Here is a 16,503-nt window from a genome sequence, read left to right as displayed (position 1 = left end):
CACTGAGATAGGGAAGAACAAAATAAAACAGGAAACTAATAATGGTAATTGGAGAAGGAAGTGTGGTGTCATAAGTATTACACGTAGGCTGTTTGGACAGAGAAACATGCGTGTTCAATTATTAACTTCACCGGGGAGTGAACGTGCTGAATTCAGCCAACCACCTCAGCAACCAACCCGTTATTTAACTCCAGTTAATACAGCCACTAAACAAGTCAAACAGGACCTTGGGTTTATTTCTAGACAGGGAATTGAAAAAAAAGATAAGTTAGCTTGAACTTTGATGTAAAACCTTGGTTTGAACACAGCTGTGTCCAGTTCTGAAGACATAGGGTGGGATTCTCCCGTCAGGTTTAGTGGGGGGGTGGAGGGGGTGGAGGGGGTGCACGGGTGACACAGCTCCAGAGACCCGGGTTTGATTCCCGGCTTGGATCACTGTCTGTGCAGAGTCTACACATTCTCCCCGTGTCTGCATGGGCATCCTCTGGGTGCTCCGATTTCCTCCCCCAGTCCGAAAGACATACTGGGGAGGTGCATTGGCCATGCTACATTCTCCCTCAGTGTACCCAAACAGGTGCCAGAGTGTGGTGACTAGGGGATTTTCACAGTTACTGCATTGCAGTGTTAATGTAAACTGACTTATGTCAACAATAACCTTAACTTTAAAACTTTATAAACTGGTAGTGGGCAGGAGTGGAGAATCTAGCTGGAGCCGGAAGGTTGGAAATCCGTCAATGCAAAATCATATTACAGTTTTCACAATGGCGAGTGAGTAGAGGGTCGCTCTTCCCACTGGCGTGAATTGCATCTGCATCTCATGAACGCCCATTAAAACAACTGCCCAGGCTTTCCAGTCTCGAAATCAGGAGATAATGTTGGCATGGAGATGGAGGGCAGAATCCAGTCTGCCCCAGCACAGTGATGTACAGCATATATTGTCATTTATATTAATGACTTGGATAAGAATATAGGGGGCATGGTTAGTAAGTTTGCAGATGACACCAAGATTGGTGGCATAGTGGACAGTGAAAAAAGTTCTCCAATTACAATGGGACCTTGATCAATTGGGCCAGTGGGCTGACAAATGGCAGATGGAGTTTAATTTAGACAAATGCGAGATGATGCATTTTGATAGGTTGAACCAGGGCAGGACTAACTCAGTTCATGGTAGGGCATTGGGGAGAGTTACAGGACAAAGCGATTGAGAGGTACATGTTCATAGCTCCTTGAAAGTGGAGTCTCAGGTGGACAGAGTGGTGAAGAAGGCATTCAGCATGCTTGGTTTCATTGGTCAGAACATTGAATACAGGAGATGGGACGTCTTGTTGAAGTTGTACAAGACATTGGTAAGGCCATGATTGAAATACTGTGTGCAATTCTGGTCACCCTATTATAGAAAGGATATTATTAAACTAAAAAGAGTGCAGAGAAGATTTACTAGGATGTTACCAGGACTTGATGGATTGAATTATAAGGAGAGACTGAATAGACGGGGACTATTTTCTCTGGAGCGTAGGAGGCTTAGGGGTGATCTTATAGAGGTCTATAAAATAATGAGGGGCACAGATCAGCTAGATAGTCAATATCTTATCCCAAAGGTAGGGGAGTCTAAAACTAGAGGCATAGGTTTAAGGTGAGAGGGGAGAGATATAAAAGTTTTCAGAGGGGCAATTTTTCACACAGAGGGTGGTGAGTGTCTGGAACAAGCTGCCAGAGGTAGTAGTAGAGACGGGTACAATTTTATCTTTTAAAAAGCATTTAGATAGTTACATGGATATGATGGGTATGGAAGGATATGGGCCAAACGCACGCAATTGGAATTAGCTTAGGGGTTTTAAATAAAAGGGTGGCGTGGACAAGTTGGGTCAAAGGGCCTGTTTCCCTGCTGTAAACCTCTATGACTCTATATCAGGAACACTGGCACACCTTGCACTCATCTCAAAGTCTCTTGCAAACTGAGGACTGCCTTGTCAATATCATACCTGACCAATCGGGTTTGGCACTGACTTGAATTCCCGTGCTGCACATCACACTGCCGGACAGACCATTTCCTGCCCTTCGTCTCCACGCTGAGCTAACCATCGTGGACAGCACTATCCTGCTGGACCTGTTGACCCTCTTGTGCTACTGAAGGGCCACTGGGGTTGGGGAATACATGGGTCTCCCTCCTCCCCCCTTCCCCCTGTGGTGTCACATACCAGTGTCCGTCTGGAGAGCACCGTGCTGCAGGACTCATGCAGGCACCACAACAGAGAACTGAAGTTCAACTGGGGGTAAGGTTTGATACGCGAGGTGATGCTGAAGGCTGGGGATGGTTGTTAAAGACAAGAGGAGGAGGGGCGTGCTGGGGAGGGAGCTGTGCAAGGACAGGGTGGGGGGAGGGTAAACACGAGAGGTCTGTGCAATATCAAAGAACATTTCCTGGTGACATCCAGTTTGGAGGGCCACCTTTTAACCTCTTAATTTGCCCATCAAAGCAACAAGAGAGTTCCACGCAAACACTGGAGAAATTTAAGAGATTTACAAAGGATTATACTAAACGGGGGAGATTTTTAAAATCAACACCTACCAGGAAAGATTGAAGAAACTGGGATTATTTTCTCTGAAAAAGAGAAGGGTTGAGGCTTTTGTGATTGCAGAAAGGTTTGATGTACAGAAGATGTTTTCACTTGTGGAGTACGTCTCCAAAACTAGGGGCCAGAAGTTCAAACTCAGGATGATTAAATCCAATAGGGGGTTCAGGAAAAACATCTTTATTCAGAGACAGAGAGGTTAGAACGTGGAACTTATTACCGTAATGGAGTGATTGAAATGACTGAATATTAAAGGGGGAGATTGATACACGGGAGAGAGGAAGGAAATGCTGATAAGATGGGACAAAGTCAGGTGGGAGGAGGCTCAGCAGAAACGTCAACCTATTGAGTCGAATAATCTGTGTCAGACTTTCCGATGGTGTTGTTAAGGACATTCTTCTCAGGGAACTGTCAGCACTTGGTGAGGATGCTTCACTTCACTCTGCTTTTCTAAAAAAAAATTAACTCCACCCTTAAAGTTACAAAGCCAATGCTCAGAGTGGACCAGGCAAACCCAAATCCATTCCTTGCTTGCTCTCAAAACCAAATTCAAAATCCAACTGAATCCAATTCAAGGTCCCCACAAGAGAGACAAACAAGATCCAAGCCGACGAGATAAGGCATCGCACCCCATCCAGGGCTTGATCTGCCGCATGACCTTAGCCAGAAGGTCAAGAAGCAGAGGTAATGTCAGGTTGGTAACTGGCATGCAGTGCCGTTGGAATGTAGATTGGTGTCACAGTGAGAGTATTTCTCATTCAGTGTCAGATAGATAACATAAAAAGCTCAAGGTATGAGGAGAGAACAATAAGGAAGTCAGGAGACATGTGATTATGAAAGGTGTAGGAGTTATTTTTACCCGAGCTACACAAATACAAAAAGATTCACTCAGGCGGTTTCTTCGAAACAGTCACTGGCCAGAAATGTTTAGCAAAAATAACAAAAGACTGAGCGTCTGACTCATAGAATCCTGACGCAAAGTTGTTGGGTTAAGAAACCGGAACAGGTTTGGGCACTTGGGATCTCGAGAGAGATAAGGCACGTTCTGAATGGTATTTCATGGTAGTTCCTCCTGGATATTCTAACGCCTGATATTAAGCAAGGTGGCATAGTGGAAAACAAGGTGTAGTAAAGGAGGTGTCGCTAAAAAAAAACAACAATTAACATTAGCCGGAGCAAAATAAACTTGTCTAATTCTGGACTCTCAATGAGTGTACCTGATTTTCATCGCTCCACTGTTGGTAACCTGGGCCCTAAGCTCTGGAATTCCGCCTCTGAAACCTCTCCTCTTTCAAAACTGCTCCTTAATTATCTACATTTACGGCCAATCTTTCAGTCACCTTGGTCCGATATCTCCTCAGTGCCAAATTTCCATTAGGAATGTTCTGATAAATTGCCTCGAAATGATTTATGAGGTCAAAGGTGTGTTATAATTACCCGCTGTCAAAGGTCATTGTGTGGCAATCAAGCAGGTAAAAAGGAATAGCGATTGTCCTATACTTTAATTCATTTTTTTTATTCATTGATGGGATGTGGGCCAGGCCACCATTCATTGCCCATCCCTGAGAACATTAAGAATCATGTGGCACCGGGGTCACATATAGGTCACACCAGCTAAGGATGGCAGATTTTTTTCCCTAAGGACATGAGTAAACCAGGTGGATTTCTTACAACAAACAATTCTCACAACAACGGTTTCACGGTCATCATTAGAAGTTTAATTCCAGATTTTTACTGAATTCAAGTTTCACAGTCTGCCATGGTGGGAATCGAACCCAAGTCCCCAGAGCATTAACCCCCGAGTCTCTGGATTACTACCAGTGACAATACAATTAAGCCACTACCACCCCACACCATCTCCCTTCCTAAAGGAAGGGGGATAGAGTGCAAAGGAGCACATTTCCTTAAATGTTCTCCTTCAGTTCTCTGCCCAAAGAGATGTCCGACCCATAGCACTGTAATATCCACCACAGTTAGGACAAGACAACAGGTCCCAACTACACCCCTGGTGGAATGGGAGTCAAATCCCATGCTGTTGGCACCCAGTATGATCAACAAGAACATCTAGATGCATCTTGTATAATCTAGAGCTATGGATAGTGATGATAGAGTCTCCAATGTCAAGAGGGTGTATGGTACGCTCACCTTTATCAGTCAGGGCATAGAGTATCAAAATTGACAAGTCATGTTGCAGCTGGACAGAACTTTAGTTAGGTCACATTTGGAATACTGCCTACAGTTCTGGTCACCACACTATCAGAACGATGTGGTGACTTTGGGAAGGGTACAGAAAAGGTTTGCCAGGATGTTGTCTGGTTTGAAAGGTATTAGCTTTGAGGAGAGATTGGACAAACTTGGTTTATTTTCACTTGAACATCGGAGGCTGAAGGGCGACCCGATGGAAGTTTACAAAATTATGAGAGGCATGGACAGAATGGATAGTCAGAATCTTTTTCTCTGGGGTAGAAATGTCAATTACTAGGGTACTTAGATTTAAGGTAAAAGGGGGAAAAGTTTAAAGGTGAAATGAGTTTCTTTTACACGGAGGGTGGGAAATGCCTGGAATGCGCTGCCAGACGAGATGGTAGGAGCAGACACAATAGCAATGTTTAAGAGGCATCTTGACAGATACATGAATAGGCAGGGAATGGAGGGGTACAGGCCACGTTGAGACAAAGACTTTTAGAAAGGCGCCACGTGTCAGCACAGGCTTGGTAGGACGAAGGGCCTGTTCCTGTGCTGGAATGTTCTTTGTTCTTTCCATCACATGGCTGGCCAGGAATTTCTCCCACTCTTGCTGCCGGCCTAGGACTGGTGTTGGAAGGATTTACAGGTTAATCCTCAAACTCTTTGGACATGTCACAAACACAGCTTCCTTCATCATCAAATCCTAGAATGGGACTTAAACCTTGAGCTTCTGATTCAGAGCCAGGGCCAGGGCCATTACCTACTGAGTCACAAGATGTTTTTGGCCCTACATCATAGCATCATAAAGCAGAGAATGTGGCCATTCAGCCCACCATGACTGTGCTAATTCTTTAGCAGACCTATCGCATTAGTCTCACTCCACGATTGTTTTGCCAAGTCCTCTGGATGTATTCTCCAAGTATTTTTCCAATTTTCTTTTAAAATTAAGATCTAATCTGCTTCCAAATCTGCCCTTTCTGTGCATTCCTGATCAGAATAACTTGTTTTTCTAAAAATTTCCCTAAATTGCCTCCGATTCTTTTGCCAGTCACCTTGAGTCAATATCCACCGCTTACTGACACAGTTGTAGAGATGCCGGTGTTGGACTGGGGTAAACACAGTAAGAAGTCTCACAACACCAGGTTAAAGTCCAACCAGTTTATTTGATAGTAATCCCACAAGCTTTCGGAAACGGTGTTCCTTCATCAGGTGTGTGGAAGGTGTGGAAGAGAACTTTCCACACACTTGACGAAGGAATACTGTTTCCGAAAGCTTGTGGGTTTACTATCAAATAAACTGGTTGGACTCTAACCTGGAGTTGTGAGACTTCTTACTGTGCTGACACTGTTGCCACTGGAAATGGTTTTGCTTTAGTAAAAACATAGAGATGAAGAGAATTTTTTTTTTTAAATAAAAAGACAGAGAACAAGACGATACGCAGTCTTTGGTGTAAATATCGGGAAATATGATGGTTCCTTAGGGCTTTTGTAATCTGGTGAGTCATGACTGAGTATGGCGCCAGTATGATGTCAATTTTGGCGCAGTGTCAACAGTACTGTGACTCGGAACGGTCAGTCACTGTTCCTTCACTGTCGCTGGGTCAAAATAGTGGGATTCCCTCTATAACAGCACTGTGGGTGTACCTACAACACACAGACTGCAGTGGTTCAAGCAGGCAGCTCACCATCACCTTCTGAAGGGGTATTAGTGATGGGTAATAAATGCTGGCCTTGCCAATGATGCTCATATTTCATAGATGACTTTAAAAACTTAAGTTTATTTATTAGTGTCACAGGCAGGCTTACTGTAAAAAGCCCTTAGTCACCACACTCTGGCCCCTGTTTGGGCACACAGAGGGAAAATTTAGTTTGGCCAACGCAGCATGTCTTTTGGACTGTGGGAGAAAACCAGAGCACCCCGAGGAAAGCCATGCAGACATAGGGAGAACGTGCAAACTCTGCACACAGAGTGACCCAAGGCTGGAATTGAACCGGGGTGCCTGGTGCTGTGAGGGATCAGTGCTAACCACAGTGCCACTGTGCCTCGGTTTAAAGGATAGCACTACCTTTTTTCAAATGATGCATTAAACTGAGGTCCTGTCACCCTTCCTAACAATAAAAAGTTCATTCATTAGTGTCATAAGTAGGCTTACGTTAACGCTGCAACTAAGCTACGGTGAAAAGCCCCTAGTCGCTACACTCTGGCACCTGTTCGATTATGCTGAGCGAGAATTTAGCATGGCAAATGTTAAATTTTAGCATGGCCTAACCAATATGAAAGATCCCAGGCACTTACTGGGAGAGCAGGAAAGCTCTCCCAATGCCCAGCAAATATTTATTTTTCGTCTGACATCACTGGAACAGATTAATCAGCCGTTGTTGTTTAAGGGATTCTGCTGTGGACAAAGTAATTGCCATATTTCTTTCTACTATATAGTGTTCACCAGTTTAATGTTAATTACCCATGAAGAACTTTCAAATGTTCAGTCTATAAATTGTGCTCTGTGAATGTAGGTTGTAATTTTGTTAGTTTTCTAACTAATAACACAGCATGCTTAAGATGGACTAATCAGGAAGCTAATAAGAAACTTCCTATCATTTATTTTTGCGGTAAATTTAATTGGATTTACTTGAACATTGGAAGTCAAAGGTTGTAGATTCAAGTCTCACACCAGACTAAACAGTCAGTTTTAGGAAATCAGTATTCTCAAGAAGATGGGGAAGTATCTCTGACGTCATTCGAGGGTGACTAGAGAAACATCCTGTCCAACAGCTTTCATGTATGTTGAGAGATTGTTTCCATTTAGCTGGAGTGGCACGATAGTTAGCACTGCTGCCTCACAGCGCCAGGGACCCGGGTTTAATTCTGGCCTCGGGTGACTGCCTGTGTGGAGTCTCCACGTTCTCCCAGTGTCTGCATGGGTCTTCTCTGGGTGCTCCCAGAGAAAATCCCCCTAACCTACACATCTTTGGTTGCCTCCCACAAGTCCAAAGATGTATAGGTTAGGGGGATTGGCCATGGTAAACGAGAGGGGTTATAGGGCTAGGGCTCGGGAGAGGTCCTGGGTGGGATGATCTTTCAGAGAGTCAGTGCAGGCTTGTGGGCCGAACGTCTTCCTTCTCTGTGTAGGGATCCTATGGAATTGTTATGGAGCAGATTATTCTCTGAAATAATCTCAAACGAAGTCTGTACTGGGTTTCTCTTATCAGCCAATGTGTTGGAGGAACTCAACCTCAAGGGAAGGCCGCTGGGATTGACTCTATCCTGGCTGAAGAACCAGGCAGTATTTATACCCAATAAGTCACATAGGCAAAGCATCATTCACATTCCAACGGGAATTATCTGTCTTATCTTTCTTCAGCTGCTTCAACTCCCCAGTGTTTAAAGTTTATTTATTCGTGTCAAGTCAGCTTACACTAACACTGTAATAAAGTCACTGAAAATCTCCGGGTCGCCACGCTCCAACATCTGTTTGGGCACATTGAGGGAGAATTTAGCACAGCCAATGCAGCTAACCAGCACATCTTTTGGAGTGTGGGAGGAAACCAGAGCACCCAGAGTAAAACCCATGCAGACACAGGGAGAACGTGCAGACTCCACACATACAGTCACCCAAACTGGGTCTCTGGCACTGTGAGGCAGCAGTGCTAATCACTGCGCCACGGCTCGTTGCTATCGGGCTCCAACCTTGCACTGTTGACCTTGTTTGCAGAGCATATCCACATATGCATTGAACCTACAGTGTCTGTCCTTGCCATGTTAGCTGGGTGACATTTTACTCCTAATACTGTGCTATATAACTTTCAAACTCACTAAAAAGTTTCTTTGGTACGTTACCAGTTGATTACACTCCTTTCACCCTGAATAAATCATGATTGTTGTCTGCCTGTTGCAATTATCCAACGTTTATTTGTCTCCCTCTTACAGAATCTTGACTTTACAGTCATCACCTTGGGATAAAATGTCAGTCATTTTCAACAGGGACAAAGAGGTATTACATCACTGAAAGGGTTGTGAATCTTTGGAATTCTCTGCTCCAGAAGGATATTGAGTTGTTGAGCAGTCAGTTGAGTACATTATTTGTACTCAAGGCTATATCACAAGGCTGAGTGATTTTTGGACATTTAAGGGATAGGCCAGGAAAGTGGAGTTGAATTAGGTGGTCAGTCATGATCTCATTGATTTGGAGGGGGGGCAGAATTGGCTTAAGGGGCTGAATGGCCTGCTTTGGCTGAATTTGCCCTCAGTGAAGTGCTGCGTTTTTCAATAATAAAATGACTAATCATCAAAAGAAGGGTGAGGCCACATGAGAATCATTAATGATTAGGGTTATTTTATGATATGTGTCCTTATCCAGTCCTGTGTAAACCCTCACGGCTGAACTGAAACTGGGTGTGTCTGCTTGGTAAATTTTACACCCCACATGAGATTGTGTCAACGTAAACTATCAGAACCACCAGCTACTTTGGCACAGGAGGCCCAAGTGTGGATAATTCTTGTGAGACACATTTACTTACCTTTACCCCTGAGCATGTCCATTTGTTCCAGAGGGACATGAAAGACTCACAGTTATACTGGGAGAAAGCAGCCCAGTCCCCTCCCAACTGCAACTCAAACCAGCAAAGCAAATGATATAATCATTAATCCACCTGCTCACCAGCTGTGTACTAATTGGCTACTCAATTTGCCTAAATCTGTAGAAGCAACTGATTGGCTGCTGCATGTTTTGGAATGTCATGAGGATGTGAAGGGCACTACATGAATGCAATTTCTTTTTTTTTAAAAAAAACACCCCATGTTTTTGAATCAGTGTAATTGTCCTGGGTCTTTCAGGTTGGTCTTTTGGGTCATTCTTTCAGGTGGGTCAAACCAAGCAAACAAACTTAAATTACATTTGGACAAAGAAAAAGGGGGCGGCTCCCCAAAAGGAGGGGGGTAATTGTCCTGGGCAGGAATTGGATCATGTTTAGGAAGCTGGATTGGGATTTAAAGGAGTCAAGTATTTCAAAATAATGAAATCAGCTCCAGAATTACACAGACAAAGATGTTTTATTTCCAAATCAGCAAAGCTGACATTTCCATTCGAATCCCAGTCAGTTGGAGGTGAGTCAGTCAAACAGGTATTCTCCCATGTCATTCTCAGGGGCTCCCAGTCTCTTCAGATTGGTGATGTGATCTCCAAGCTTCTTGAATGAATGCAATTTCTTACTCCATTTCAATTAAACTCTGACAGCAATATGATGGTAAGAGTTCAGCTTTAAAGTGTGAAGCGGCTCATTAGAATTGGTGCCTGGAAAAGTCATTGGAATAGAATTATGATGAGGAAGAGGTGGGTTAATGCCTAGAAATGCCAATGAATCAATTGGTTAAACCGATGCAGGGGAATTGAGGGGGTTTCCTGAAATATTTCATTTTGGAGCTTTGAGGATTCTGTTTCCCTTTTTTTGGAATCAGTATTTTTAATAATACTAGAATCAGTCTTTCACCAGTGTCCGTATCCAGACCTGTATCAGTCCCTGTGAATGTCATAGAGTGATTTATTGCCCAGGAAAACAGGGAGAACTCCCCATCCCCTTCGACTTAATGTCTCGGGATATTGTCTCAGTTTAATATCTCATCTGAAAGCCCTCCATCAGCACAGCACTGCCTTGGTAAGACCAGAAGGATGTTTTCCTTTGCAGTTTCACTCTGAGAAGACTCACAATAAATCGCCAGTCTGCAAGGATCCCAGGATGTATTGAAACCTTTGGTGAATTCGAGCTGTGGTCAAACCACTTGATAGATACAGTGGTTTCTGGAGTGCAGAGGATTATGGGTATTGCAGCCACCATTGTTGACCACTTGGCACATCAGGCACCCAGTGAAAAGATTGTGCCTGAGCTGGCTATAAGGTGGGATGTCATCTGATGAAACCTTCCAAAATATGCTCCAATCAGCTTTGGTGACATTAACTGCAGTTGATTTTTCCATCCATGGCAGGGTAAAATGTGATTTATTATTGTCACATGTATTGGGATACAGTGAAAAGTAGTGTTTCTTGTGCACTATACAGGCAAAACGTTTCATTCACAGAGTACATAGGAGAGAAGGAAAGGAGAAGGTGCAGAATATTGTGTTGCAGTCAGAGCTAGGATGTAAAGAAAGATCAATTTAATATATAGTAAGTAATATATAGTAAGTCTGATGACAGCAGGGAAGAAGCTGTTCTTGAGTCAGTTGGTACGTCAGTCTTTTGTATCTTTTTCCCAACAGAAGAAGGTGGAAGAGAGTATGTACGAGGTGCGTGGGATCCTTAATCCTGCTGGCTGTTTTTCTGAGGCAACGTGAAGTGTAGAAGGAGTCAATGGATGAGTTTGTATGATGGACTGGGCTATATTCACAATCCTGCAGAATTGGTCAGAGCAGATGTACCAAACTGTGATACAACCAGAAAGAATGCTTTCTATGGTGCATCTGTAATGATTTCTGAGAGCCCTGATGAACATACCAGATTTCCTTGGCCTCCTAAGGTGTGTTAACATTTTGGAACTGTATTCCTTGAATCCCTTCCCACCAGAGCTACAGCCAAAGGTGTGGACATTGAGGCGGTACGGGTTCCCTGCTGGCGTAGCACTGCTGAGGGCAGCAGTATGGGCCTTTCCCTACGTGGATACCTCAGCGACCATTCCTCCCGGTCACCACATTGAAAACTGGAGGCGAGAAAACCGAGACTTAAAACAAAATCAGAGCATCCTGAGAGCTGGAAGGGCTCCTCTCTAAGTCCCTTGTAGGATGAACGGTTGGTGCAGCACACCGGGAGGCCATTCAGCCCATCGTGTCTGCACCAGCTCTTTTTGAATAGCAATCCAGCTGGTCTCACTCTGCGATCGCCCTCTTCTCACAATGTTTTCTCTTCCAAGTATTTCCCAAGTTCTTTTCTGAAAGACTCAGCATTGCTATCATCCAGCGAGCATTATCAGTCAAGTTGAAATGACCTCCTTCGCATCGACAGTTCACTTCCTGCATCAATTCTCAGGGGAATTCAGAGCAAGATGAGAAGCCAGAATGAGAAAGTTAAAAAGCCTTTTAGGCACCAATGTTATTCAACTTTGGATTTTTTTTTTGTGCGCTGTCAACAATAACTTACATTTATGTGGCACCTTTACCATATGTGATACTAGTGTACCTTTAAGATTTTTAAATTCGTGCTCACAGTCTGAGGTGATGTCAGATCATAGAATAGAATCATATCCCTACAGTGCAGAACAAGGCATTTGGCCCATCGAGTCTACTACCCAGGCCCTATCCCCACAATCTCACCTATTTACCCTGCTAATCCCCACCCCCTCCCCCCACAACAATGGAACATTGGAGAGATCTTTGTTAAGGGTTATACATTATCATTGTTTGTAATTGATAAAGGTTCTTACTAATTTTCTTACTCTACATATTAACTGTATTGTTAAATAAACTTTATTTGACAAAAGCTCCCTAGTTGGTCACTTGAATCATACCTGAAGTGAAACATCTCATGCTTATCCTTCCAACACTTCAGCAGTCACGGGCATTCGGTCTCTGACCTTCGGGTAAGCGTTCTCCAAGGCGGCCTTCACAGCGCAGAGTCGCTGAGCAGAGACTGATAGCCAAGTTTCACACACATGAGGATGGTCTCAACAGGGATCTTGGGTTCATGTCGCACTATCTGTAACCCCCGTGACCTGTCTGGGTTTGCAAAACCTCACTTACTGTACTGCCTGGAGACAATACACATCTCTTTAACCTGTGATCAGTGCTCCTTCCACACACATTGTTGGCCCCTTTAAGACTTGAACAGCAGGTTAGGTGTAAAGATTCGCATTCTAATCAGTAATCTGTAAACTGTCTGTGCTTTATATGCTCTGTCTGAGGCCAGAACTCTCCATTCACCCAACGAAAATGTTAACCTCAAAAGGTTGTGAGTTTATTATCAAATAAGTTGGTTGGACTTAAACCTGGTGTTGTCAGACTTCTTACTGGGAATAGCAAACAACAGCACCCTCTGGTGTTCAGTTACATCATTGCTGCAGGGCTGACTGACATGGGCCAGCATCTCAACAACTCCCTGCTTTTTACGGACAAGGTGTTGGGGGAGAGAGACTCAGAGGAGACAGAAGTGAGTGAGGGAGGGGAGGGAGAGGAGAGTGCAATGAGGGGCAGCATGGTGGCACAGTAGTTAGCACTGCTGCCTCACAGCACCAGGGACCCAAGTTCAATTCTCGGTTTGGGTCATTGTCTGTGTGGAGTTTGCACATTCTCCCCATGTCTGCATATGTTTCCTCCCACAGTCCAAAGATGTGCGAGTTAGCTTACTCGCCATGCTAAATTGCCCCTTAGTGTCGTGGAGACTAGCTAGGGTAAATGTATAGGGTCTGGGTGGGATTGTGGTCGGTGCAGACTCGATGGGCCGAATGGCTTCCTTCTGCACTGTAGGGATTCTATGATTGAGAAGGTGGTGTGGAGCAGTAAGACAATGTTGGGCAGGATTAGAGAACAGAATGGGATTGAACTGGGGCTGGATTGACCGTAGTAATTAATGAAAATTACTAACAAATACTATTGATTATTTAATATTAGTACAAAGATTAGTACTCTGACGCAGAGAGAAAGTGCAAAGTTTCAGTAACCTGAGGCTGGAATTGAACCTGGGTCCCTGGCGCTGCGAGGCAGCAGTGCTAACCACTGTGACACCATGCCACCCACTTGGAAATATATTGCCGTTCTTTCATTGTAGCTGGGTGAAATTCCTGGAATTCCCTTCCTAACAGCACTGTGGGTGTACCTACACGTCAGGGACTGCAGCAGTTCAAGCAGGCAGCTCTCCACCACCCACTCAAGGGGCAATTAGGGATAAATGCTGGTCTAGCCAGCGACACCCACATCTCATAAATTCATTTAAAAAAAGACTAGCATTTTCTGCATCTCTCAACTGGGACCATGAACAATAACACTCAAATAAGCAAGAATAGTACCTAAAATTAAATATCAAACCTGGCATTAACAAAGAATAGAACGTGATTACATTCCATCTTGTACCTCGTTCCCCTGATACCTGATATCTTATATATAAACCACCTGTAACCCTTGATTAAATTTCAGCCGTAAACCATTTGTAGATTATCTGTTATTCTGTGTGTATATATACATATATATATATATCTGAACCCCAATTAGATTCCAGACTTTAACTCACTCTGGAGTATTCATTATTAACTATTATATTCTTGCTTTATCTGAGAGGAAGTACCTTAAAATCATTTACTGATTTATTGGAGAGTCCTTGGTCTGTATTTCAGATATGAGTACAAAATTAGAATTGGGTTCGATAAGGGAATTAATATTTGCAACTGCTAAATGTTGTTTCTGTTTCCCATCCATTTAGCCATCTGATGGGTTTCTTTGTCCTCCCTGTAAATGGTCAGTCAGGTGACAGCTCCACTGTTATCCACCACCCTGCCTCAAACAAGATTGCGCTGACAATAGTGGGCAGCACGGTGGCACAGTGATTAACACTGATGCCTCACAGCGCCAGGGACCCGGGTTCGATTCCTGGCTTGGGAGTCACTGTCTGTGCGGAGACTGCACATTCTCCCCATGTCTGCGTGGGTTTCCTCCGGGTGCTCCTGTTTCCTCCCACAGTCCGAAAGACGTGCCGATTAGGGTGAATTGGCTGTGCTAAATTCCCCTTCAATGTAACCCAAATAGGTGCCGGAGTGTGGAGACCAGGGGGATTTTCATTGCAGTGTTAACGTAAGCCAACTTGTGACATTGGTAAATAAATCTTTACCTTTCCCTTTTTTACATGACCCTAATGAGTTTAATTGGTTTACATGGTTATTGCGTGAGTTTGGTTCTTTCTGTGTGAAAGTGGAAACTTATGCTGAAGGGATTAACAAATGTCAGTGACGGGATGTTGTATTACCCAGGGTGGGTATCCTCCTTGGGTATGGTAAGGATTAACTCTTTAATGTCAGCGCACTGACAGAGACGCAATCTACATCACCCCTGAAATTCAGGAGCAAAAGCAGGAATTTGGTCATTCATTGACTCTTTCAGACAGGATCCCTGTTTAACCGCTCGGACTAATTGAGGCGGCATGGGTTGCACAGTGCTTAGCCTCACAGCACCAGGGACCCGGGTTCAATTCCCAGCTTGGGTCACGTTCTATGTGGAGTTTGCACGTTCTCCCTGTGTCTGCGTGGGTTTCCTCCGGTGCTCCGATTTCCTCTCACATCCAAAGATGTGCAGGTTAGGTGGATTAACACATTCTCCCCTTCTCTGCGTGGGTTTTCTCCCACACTCCAAAGATGTGCAAGTTAGGCTAAATTGCCCCTCAGTGTCCCAAATGTATAGGTTAGGAAGATTAGCGGGGTAAGTATGTGGGGTTACTGGGATAAGGCCTGGGTGGGATAAAAAGATGGTTTAGTGCAGACTCAATGGGCTGAATGGCCTCCTTCAGCACTGTAGGGACTTTATGAATTAAAGAAATATTTGAATTTCTACATAAAAGCAAATTACTGCGGATGTTGGAATCTGGAACCAAGCATTTGTAAGGAGAAAAAAGAGCTGACATTTCGAGTCCTGATGACTGTTTGTCAAAGCTGGAATTTGAACTTCTATAGCACATTTCACAACCTTGGATGGACAAGTCACTTTTCAGGAAATGAATTCACAGAGGATTAGATAGGGTGGACAGTGAGAGCCTTTTTCCTCGGATGAAGCTGGCTAGCACAAGGGGATATAGCTTTATTGAGGGGTGATAGATATAGGACAGATGTCAGAGGTAGGTTCTTTACTCAGAGAGTAGTAAGGGTGTGGAATGTCCTGCTTGCAACAGTAGTGGACTCGCAACATTAAGGGTATTTAAATGGTCATTGGGTGAACATATGGATGGTATTGGAATAGTTAGGTGGGCTTTAGATTGGTTTCACAGGTCGGTGCAACATCGAGGGCTGAAGGGCCTGTACTGCGCTGGAATGTTCTATGTTGTGTGAATACTATTGCAATAGTTTGGGCTAGGAGTGAGGATGGGGGGGAGAGAGGATGGAGGAGAGGGTGGATGAGGAGGAAGGATTGAAAAAGAGAGGTGGGGATCAGGAGGGGAGGGGAAGGGTCAGAGAGGAAGAGAGAAGGGATGGGGGGAAGGGAAAGATGGAGTTAGAGGAAGTGGGGGGAGACTGAATGGAGCTTTGATGGCAGTTTCAAGTTTGCCCCGTTTCTGTAACTCTAGCTGCTCACCTGATTTCCCGGTTATTCGAGGCATTCACAAAGTTGACTTGTGAGGAATCAGGACAAACCAGTTCTGGTGGCAGTCAGGGTTAAAGAGAGAGCTGGGTCACTGCAGCAAGTTCACCTTATCCAGGCTGTGCCGGGGACAAGATGGGTAAGAGTGAGGGTCAGAGGACCCAGTAATTGTTTCAGAGATGAATTCCTAATTTCAGACAATAGACAGGGTTAAATTCTTGCTGTTTGCTTTAAGGATTACGTTACAAAGTTGGGGAAATTTTTGTCAGCAGCAGGAAGTAATAGAACGTTGGAACTAGCTGCTCTTGTGATTTTGTAATGCGAGACTGTCACAATCTCTGTGGTATGTGTGACAAAATTTAGCCCTTTGCTGTCTTATTTTGATTAAAATCAGAGTTTGCTTTTTAATCCTGAAATTATCTTCTGTAGCTTCAATTATTAGCTTTAATGCAAGTGCCCAACTGGCCAAAAGGCCAAGGGCCAG

The sequence above is a fragment of the Carcharhinus amblyrhynchos genome, chromosome 29, assembly GCF_965287045.1.
Source record: "Carcharhinus amblyrhynchos chromosome 29, sCarAmb.v2.hapA, whole genome shotgun sequence".
In the NCBI taxonomy this organism is placed as follows: Eukaryota; Metazoa; Chordata; class Chondrichthyes; order Carcharhiniformes; family Carcharhinidae; genus Carcharhinus; species Carcharhinus amblyrhynchos.
This window is presented reverse-complemented; position numbering follows the sequence as displayed.